Below are 9,554 nucleotides of genomic sequence, written 5' to 3' on the forward strand. Positions count from 1 at the left end.
TGTCTTGATGTTCGAATCTTGGGTCCTAAACGAAATTTGGATCATAGATCTTTCTTCAGCCTTGGTCGGTATGTTAATGAATACATCCAAATTATTCCTTTTTTCGAACCAAGCTCATTTAAACTCAGGTGTGAGACTGTTATTGGAATTGTACTGTGTTATAGTCATCAAGCGTCTTGCCTTCTTCACTATTTGTGCGAAATTAACACGGCATTCACATTTACCAGTTTACCATTGAACGTTTACACTTCTTTTTCTGGATGTGGCTCAGTGTGGTTTCGGATTTGAACAAAAAATATTGGCGGATCGACGGATTTGGCGAAAAAAAGGCACGGATCGGCAGATTTGCATATCCCTATTCACCCCCCTCAGTAAGGTAGAAGACTGCGCCCAGGGGAGGGAGAAAGTGGCCCCGAGCTGGGCGGCGCCTTAATTCTGAAAACTATCGCCCTGTTCCCGCCCGAAAGGGGTCATATATTATCGTGTTTCACGTGATTGTCAGCCTCTTAAAAAGGGCTTGGGCAATTATGACAGGAATGAAAATTTCATTAGTTAGGCGAGGCAAAAAATGTTTCTTCCGAAAACCATACACAATCACAGACTAGATGACACATAATATAGCCAAATTTCGGGCCAAAATGAATTAAAACCCGTGTTCTTAGTTGCCGATATTCCTCACTGTGAGACAGTGTTGTCAGCCGGTACTGCTCGCTGTTAATACGTTGTGATCTGTATTTTGCCTGTCAATCAGTCGTACATGTAGCATATTACTCAGTCGAATTACAGTTGTGTTGTCGAATTGCAGTTGTGTCACTGCGGTTATCATTCTAATATACAGAGCGATATATTGGGTAAGTTGGTATTCAAACTTAAATTTCAAAGCTCTATTCTGCATCTGAAACTGTGAAGGCGCCCTATGAAGGTTGGGTATTAATAGCGCACATCCCTGAAAGTGTTGGAGGGTAAATACGTAGGCACTACTTGTTGCATGCTTCAGCCTGTCTCCTGCCTGTCTCGAGACCTTTCCACCTTAAAAGCATTTATCAAACTAAAGGGTTTTTCCAAACGATTGCTAAGCGTAAAAGCCAACGATTTAGTTAATGATATCCCCTTAATTAAGTAAACCGTTGCAAGGCTAGGGGCAGTTTTGTCTTTTTCGACACGACACTGGTCATTCGACATCTGCTCTTCAGTAACGCTGCCCTCACATACGAAGCCATCACTCAAACCAACGCGGTCATCGCAGAGCCGTGTGTAAAAAAGTCCAAAGCGTTTACATCATTTTTCTTTGTATCTGTAAAAAAAATTGTGAAAACAGTCGAGTCGTTAATACTTTTGGACATTTTACTGAGTGCTGACATTTATTTTCAAACACGAAATTGTATTTTTCTTTTGCTCTTGTCAAAACATGGAATTTGGAGGAGTCGAAAATGAAATGGGTAACTATGTTCATCCACGGCCAAGCGCGAAATAGCGTTCGACAGATCGGGAGAGCACGAAAAAAAAGGTCTTTGCTTACGTCGCGGTGTTTTTTGATTACCCTCTCAGCATAAATCTATGCTGCTGTTCTCAGTCTTTTTTTTTTTTTTTTTTTTCCATTGAATTTTCCATTACGTGATACTTGTTTGGGAATTTGAAGTCTTTTTTTAATTTGTTAATATTTAAGAATGGGTTCATGCTTAGCGTGCGTATATCGAGTTATGGATGCACGCGGGAAGTTTGGAGAGCACGAAAAAAGCGTAAGAGTCGCACTCGGCTCTCGCCTCGTGCGACTCTAGCTTCTTGAGAGCTCTCCAAACTTCTCAAGTGCATCCATAACTCGATATACGCACAGCTAAAAGCATGAACCAATTCTTTTATAACATGGCGACAACAACTTGGGCGCTAAAACATGTTTTATTTGTGATTGACTATAAAGTTTTCACAATACACGGTGAAGAAAAACAAAGCTCATTAGGATCCTAACACGCCACAATCAGTTGAGCAACGGTTGAGCGAAAACGCTTAACCTGGTTTCCAAAATTGTCAATGAAAAATTCGCTTCTTCGAATTAATTATAATGAAAATGTAGGCAGACAAAGTCAAAAATACTCGATGAAAACGTAGACAAACAAAGTCAAAATACTCCGTTTAAGTAAACATCTTAGCCTGGCAAAAATCAAAGGCTCGAAGTAGAGTTTGGATTGTTGAGAATAATCTTCACATTGCCGAAAGTTAAACGAAAGGAACTTGCACTAAACTCGACGGAAGTTTTGCAGCTAAACTGAAACTGCACACGTCATCTTATATACGCACGACCGTGCGTTTATAGAGATTTTGTTCATGATGACTCAATAGGAATTAGATAGGACTAGCGCGCGCGCTGTTACAACAATGTTTATTTTACACAGATTAAGATGAGGTCATTAATTGTCCTTTTGTTCCTTGCACAAAAGCGAATGGGCTTCTCAGTGTGGCAAAGATTCGGGTCCATCAAGAGTTGCCGAATGTGTTCAACTAGCGAATTACAACCGCTATCAGTGGTCAACTTGCCTCACTAATACCTATATCCAACAAAAAAAAGTGGACAAAGGGACATTTGTGAAGACCCCACTGCAACTTACTGCCTGTACCAGTGCATGCTTGAGGTACATAACAAAACTTCCGGTCCAGTGTCAAGGGACTGTTCCTGTGAACGTGCCAATTCAACATCCAGCCCATACAACCTCTCACCGAACACATCTTTACCTTCGGAACGCTAGAGCCCATCTGACCGTTCTTGTAACTGGTGTCGCAGCTGCTTGGAGAGAAAGTATCCTTGTGAAGCTACTAGCAATGCATACGCCATACGATACGCTGAGAAGTTTTGCAAGTTGTATGACAAGCGATACACATTATTCAGTGCAGATAGGCAGAAGTGGGTGGACGGTATTCGTAAATGCCTTCAGGTCGTTCTTGTGCCATTGCTGCATCCATGGATAGAGCCAACGTGCCAAGAGATACGAAAAACGGCCTTTACTTCTCACACGCCATGCTACTTGCATCTGGGCAAAGGTGTGCCATTAGTATGTTTAATGGACTATGGCTGCCATACTAGCTACGAAACTACAACGACAACGGTAACCTGGCCTGCGTTGGCCCAGCATGCAATGGGCCTAGAGCCCAGTCCTAACATACGATACAACATTCCCCACTTGCTTACAACAACTCATCACGAAAGAAGTCAGTGTCTAAAGTCCATTCTAGATCGGGAACAGTTACCTAACTTCAGCATTATAGCTCAGAGTCTGGGTACTTTTCCTTTAAATATGTGTCAGTGTCTTTTCGATGCCTCTCACTTCTCCTTGGTCCCTGATCCCGGGCAAGTGGTGATGTCAACCAGGCCGGTAAGGCAGCATCGGCGGGGATGGACTCATTGGCGCCCATCCCAATCAAGCTTCCATCAGTCTGCTCCAAACCAGGGGGCCCATCTTCTCCGGTGCTTGGTGGTGACTCATTGACAGGCTCTGCTGGCCATTCTGCACTGGACCACCTGAGGGCTTCTTCGATCGATCCGAAGGAAACTTTCTTAAAGTGAGTTGTGGTCCTTGTGATGGAGCTGCCATCTGGCCTTTTGGCTACCATCCTGGTGCCTTTCCTGTATTGCACCCGCAATGGTTCTGCCTCATAGGCAGGTGTGGCCTTGTTGATTGCCTCCTTTCGGACTAGTACAGAGTCTCCCACCTGTATGCCAGAGGGTTTGACATACCTTTTGTTGTCTGCCTACCCTTTCATTTGCATTTTCTTCTCAAGATCCCTCTGGAACAGTTCTTCAAAGTTATACTCACGAGGAATTACTCCGATGGGAAGCCTGGTGCGGAACTTACGACCGGGATACATCAGATGTTGCCGGAGCAATTTTAGTGGTGCAATGAGGAGTCGCTCTGTAGGCACGATGGAATCTGTATACCTCCTGCTTGAAATTTGATCTCGCCAACTTGCTGATTTGGTACAGCTTCTTCAGTACTCTTATGAACTGCTCAACCTCTGCATTGGCTTGCGGATTCAGTGGCGTTTTTCGCTCATGACGAAAGCCCAAGTACTTGCTGAAGTCACTGAAGTCCTGGCTATTGAACGGAGGTCCATTGTCACTGCTTATCGACACTGGTATGCCCAACGAGGCAAAGGTTTTATCCATCTTTGGCATCACCGCCATGGCGCTGGTGGTGGTGACAAATTCTACTTCCGCCCATCTAGACTGCTTGCAAACCGTAACCAGCAGAAAGTCTCCGGTATGGATGGGGCCCCAGAAGTCTACAGCAACATCTTTGCGAGGCTCACTGGGCATGGGTGACATGCGTAACGGTTCTCGTTCTGGTGACACGTTCACCACTTGGCACGGGTGGCAGTGCTGGATGCGCGCCTCCACCATTTTGTCTAGCCCTAGAAACCACACCCTGGCACGCAGGTACTCCTTGGTCTTGGTGATACCTTGATGGCCTTCGTGCGCGAGCTTGACTACCTTATTCCGCAGAGTCCTGGGACCTACAATTCTTGGACCTCGGACTACCAGCCCTCCTACAACAGCCAACTCGGTGAAAATGGAGTCGTACTGCGGCCCGAGCGCTCTCTTCTCTTGCGCCGTGAAGTATCCTCTAGCTATGGCTTCCTTCAAGTCCGACAGTTCAGTGTCTGAGTGCGTTTCTTCAAGCAGCTCCTGCCAGGTGACTACTTCAGGCACTGAAGATTTCACAGTAGCCATGATATCCATCTCGAACTCTTCCACCGTCTCTCTTAGCTCAAATTCAGCTGGCCTGGCCTGGCCTGGCTCTTTTGCGTAGCCAGTGGCTCTGGATGCCGTAAATGGTAGTCTGCTTCATTGTTCTCTGCTCCCTCCTTCTTTCCGGGTACGTAATTGAGGCGATAGTTGAAGCCTTGTAGGCGGACGCGTATCCTCTCTAAGTGGTGCAGTTGTCCTGTAGCAGCGGTTTGTGGTCGGTGTCAACCTCAAATGTGTCTCCCATGCCATAAAGGTATATCTGATTGGCAAAGATACTCCATTCCACCACAGCTTTGGCTTCCTTCTCTAGCTGTGAGTATCTGCTCTCAGTGTCAGTGAATGCTCTTGATCGATAAGTGACAGGTTGCCATCGCTTGGCCTCAGGGTCATAGTGCTTCATGGTGGCTGCCATTCCACCTGGTCCTGCATCGGTCTTCAGCCTTGTCTTCCGTCGTGGATCAAAGTATGCCATCACTGTGTCGTCCGTCAGCATTTCCCGGACCCGTTCAAATGACCTTTGGCACTCTGGTGTCCACTGGAACTTAGCATTCACCTTGAGTAGCTCTCTCAGCGGTGCAGTGGCCTGTGCAAATCCCTCCATGAAGTCTGCGTTTGCTCCAGCGAAGAATAGAAAGGAGCTTACCTCTGCCGCTGACTGTGGGGGACCTGCTTCCTTCAGGGCTGCTACTTTATCTGGGTCTGGTGATATTCCTTCGCTTGAGAACACCTTTCCAAAGAACGTCACAGCTCGGAGGTCGAGCCTGCTCTTCTCCAGGCTAAGTGTGAGCCCGTGCTCGCGCCACAGCTTGAATATGTGCCTGAGTGCTTCGTCATGCTCCTCGGGCGTTGCGCCGAAAACTAGTATGTCATCATAGATGCTGACAGCATTTGGCTCTTGGGCTATGATCTTGCGAACCTCCTCGTTAAAGATCTCTGCCGCGCTGTTGACCCCGAAATGCAGCCTTTTGAAACGTTTCAGCCCTCTATGCGTGTAAAATTTGGTAAGCTTCCTGCTTTCCTCGGCCAGCTCCAGCTGCATGTATCCATCGTTCATGTCTAAGTGAGAGAAATACTTGGCCCCAGCTTTCCATCGCGCTGAATGCCGCGACACATCCGGGACTTAAATGTAGAGTGCGCGCGAAATTTAATTTTTAATTAGGCTGCCAGTGGTTAAACAATAAAGAAAATGACCAGAAAATGGTCGACTACGCATACTTGTTTAGAGTCTACGTGCTTCATACTTGTGTTTCGTAGTGGTTATCATAGGGCTTTTGTAGATGAGACATTGATGGAATAAAGGAGACATTTTTTGAAATTTACGAAAAGTGGATTTAGTCGTTTTCTTTTCCTGAATTTGGTCCATTTGAGGGAAAATATTATATGAGGAAATATGTGGAGGAAGAATTTTACTCCTTCAAAGTGCCCCTCTTAACGTTTATCATACGGCTTTGAATGTATGTTGCTAAAGGAAGCTTTATGCCAAGTTTTAACGGAAAATAATGTTTCGAAGTGGTCGTTCTGTCCAACTTTCGAACACTCCTAACGATCTTTCAGCCTTCGTTCGCCTCGGAGACTAGAAGAACAATAGAGCGAAACTCTTTTGAATTCCCTGGTAGAATATTAATATATGCCAAGCTCCGCCTCCACAAACAATAGGACACACGCCGACGCTATAAGGCATTGAAATTGAGAGGTGATAAAATGTATCACTTAACCATCGTATTTAAAGTAACGCTTTGCGCAAGTTGCAATAAACGAATTTTCAGCATGTCATCTGTTCAGCATGTCATCTGGTCCTCATCTACGATGATAAACGTCATCAAATAGTGATGCGTAAAAGCCTAGCTGGTGTCTTGCACGCTTTGACATGTTACTCCAAAGAGGATTCTAACAACTGAATACTCGAAACTGGGCCTTTTAAATGTTTTGATCAATTAAAACGGATCCAATTTTGAATAATTATCTCACACAAACAATGGACAACAATGCTCGCTCAGGCGTAAGACACGCAGCGTGCCTTTGCTTTTTTGTTCGGCTCCGAAATTTCAAACAGAAATGCCATTTATTTTCCCCTTCATCTTTCGAATAGAAAAAGACCTGTGTTATCTTTTAAGTCCTCGATCAACGACAGAATACGTAAACCGATCGAGTAAAAGACTACGTCTGATGAACTGCTCTGACCGGTCGAGTAAAAGAGGACAACGATAAAGTAGAAGAAAGTTTTTTGCGCACCGTTCTTTCCATTTGGCAACGCTTTGGAAGAAAATTTTTTTGTGGGAGAGCTTTTGGCTCGCGCGCTCAAACCGTTTCGAGTGTGACATGTCAACTAAAAAAGTGAGAATGTCGCTGCACACGACTTTGTTGACAAAAGTCTTTGTAAAGAGCGCAGGCCGCCTTTAAATTAGAGCGCTTTTGTTAACTTATTACACTTTGGGATTTACTTCACACATCAGACCGTTTGATTGACAGCCGCCGATTCATTGACGAGAGCAGTCGGAATTCCGACAGCTAATCTTTGTAAATATTATTCCACGCATTGAAAAACTGAGCACTGCAAGTATATGTCGCGAAAGACAGCATTCTGGGCGATGCTTAAGCTGGTGATGGCGTGTCTGGTTCTCTTTATGTACTTGTTGGTGTCTGTCATGTCCAAGCTAGCCCTGATGTTTTCTCCGTCTTTCTTCGGAGTGAGAAAAACATTGCTGCACCATTCTGTTGGTTCGTCTCCAACATCTTCTATGATATCCATTTGCTCCCACTTGTCCAGAGTCTCATCAAATTTGTCTTTGAGTGGCAAAGATATTCTTCTCTGTTTCTGCACGGCACCTTTTGCGTCTGGGTCCACGTGCAATTTCACCTTGACCCCTCTCAACTTTCCTAAACCCGAGAACACATCCTTGTACTCTTCGACTAGGTCAACGGTCACTTACTCATTCCTCATTTCCGCACTTCAAGCAAGGTGGTCTGGCCTGTGCCTGCGAATGGTCAGCGGTACGACTCGGCCCTCTATTTCTCATGCTGAACCGTCCTGGTGTATAAACTCGTTTTAACTCTGGATCGCCCTTATCTTGGCTTTTTTCTTCCTCTGCGCTTTTCATCATTTGACTGCCTTCACTTGCTATCTCAAAAGCCTTAACTGTTTCTCTTACCGATTTCAAGTCTCCATTTTTCCGAATGATTTCATTCCGAAGCTCGGCGTTGCTGGTTTTGACCACAGTCATCATGATGATTGCGTTGTCCAGTGTGATGGGGAAATCGCAATGAAGCGCTTGCTCTCTGCATTTCGTCTCGAAGTCAGCGAGGTACATGTCGGGTGACCATTTCGTGTTGAACCACTTGTACAACTCCAAAGTGTTGTTGCGATTCGCCTTGAAGTGTTGGTCCAGCATTTCGATGTGCGATTTGTAATCTGTGGGCTGTTTGGGCAGTGTTTGGAGTAGCTTCTGGAGCTCTACCCCTCCTACTAATAACAGTAAGTCTAGCTTGTCGGTATCATTGACTACCATCCATCGAGTGGCTCGCTCGAAGCGGTCTTTCCATAACTTCCATGTTTTCTCGCGTTGCCCGGGTTCGCCACTCAAACTAAAGGCGCCCACGCTTGCTCGTACGCTGGCAAGAACTCCTGACTTTCCTTTCTGACTAGTGTCGGTTTCGTCTGGCATTGTTGGTTGTTCCTCGTCGCCAATTTAATGGACTATGGCCGCCATACTAGCTACGAAACTAAAACGACAACGGTAACCGGGCTTGCGTTGGCCCAGCATAGCATGCAATGGGCCTAGAGCCCAGTCCTAACACACGATACTACAGTATGTGATCTCGGTTGCTGGGAATACTTCAAGATCTTCTGGCTTGGGAGTCTATCAAAGGAATGTGGAGTATAGGAACCAAATGTGGCTTACACAGTCAGATTCGCAAATACCTTATGGGAAGAAGTGCAAGCCCAGTGAAAGTGGCAAAACTAGAAATCCAAACATTTTCACAACCCAAGAGGCGTTCCAGTGATTCCCTTTCAGAAGCTGATGCCAGGAGTAGGTTCGCAGATGGAAGTTGGCTCAGCCATAGCAAGTACCTTGAAGTGGGACGCGGATGTTATGGACTGGATTGCCCATCCGGCCGATGGTGCAAACTCTGGTGATCCAGACACCTTAAACATCATCATTGTCTTGGCAGATAAAAAAATCGTTGGGTATTGTAAATACATCAACTCCGTCTGTTAATTTGGACCAGACCATGCTAGAGTTTGCTTCCGCTATAGAAGAAGGGCGACTCTTCATGCAGGTTCATGACTCCAATGTTTGGGTCAAGTCCTTGGCAACCTGTTCTGACAAGCCACAGACAATGGCTGTTTCGGTCAGGTCTCCAAACTGGAATGGTGCTGTTGGGATTTTCCTCATTCAGATTGCACTATGTGCCGTTATTGCTCCTCTTCTCCTATTGACGGACAACACTGTCTTTTTAAAATAGATGTATTATCGTATTTATTTTGCTTTTGAACAAAAGTAAAATTATATCAAGGGCTTTTAGAATGGTGTTCTTGTGATTTTTAAAGTAATCTCGGAATGATCAAATCAACCGCACCTTGATCAAGTTGACGGAAAAACGAACAGATTCTTCTATAAAAATTCCGTTTCATGCTTACATTTTAGTTTCATTTTCCTTGCTGGCATTTCTGATTGCTTGTAAGTCTGGCGCGGCGAAGATTGTAACCTTGCTTAAATAGTAACCTTTCCAGTAAATTATAGCATTACTACGTGTTGCATTATCGTCTTGTTTTGTTTTATTAAGAAGGAGCTATGATATCGAACTTTTTAATATC

At 45.0% G+C, this 9,554-nt stretch overlaps 1 pseudogene; it reads left to right on the plus strand.

Moving 5' to 3' along the window:
• Nucleotides 1-2,409: 2,409 nt before the first annotated feature.
• LOC149117728 (uncharacterized) lies at nucleotides 2,410-9,202 on the plus strand (annotated as a pseudogene).
• The last annotated feature ends 352 nt before the right edge of the window (nucleotides 9,203-9,554 follow it).

The sequence above is a fragment of the Orbicella faveolata genome, unplaced genomic scaffold, assembly GCF_042242905.1.
Source record: "Orbicella faveolata isolate gen_17 unplaced genomic scaffold, um_ofav_v1 contig_1, whole genome shotgun sequence".
NCBI lineage: Eukaryota > Metazoa > Cnidaria > Anthozoa > Scleractinia > Merulinidae > Orbicella > Orbicella faveolata.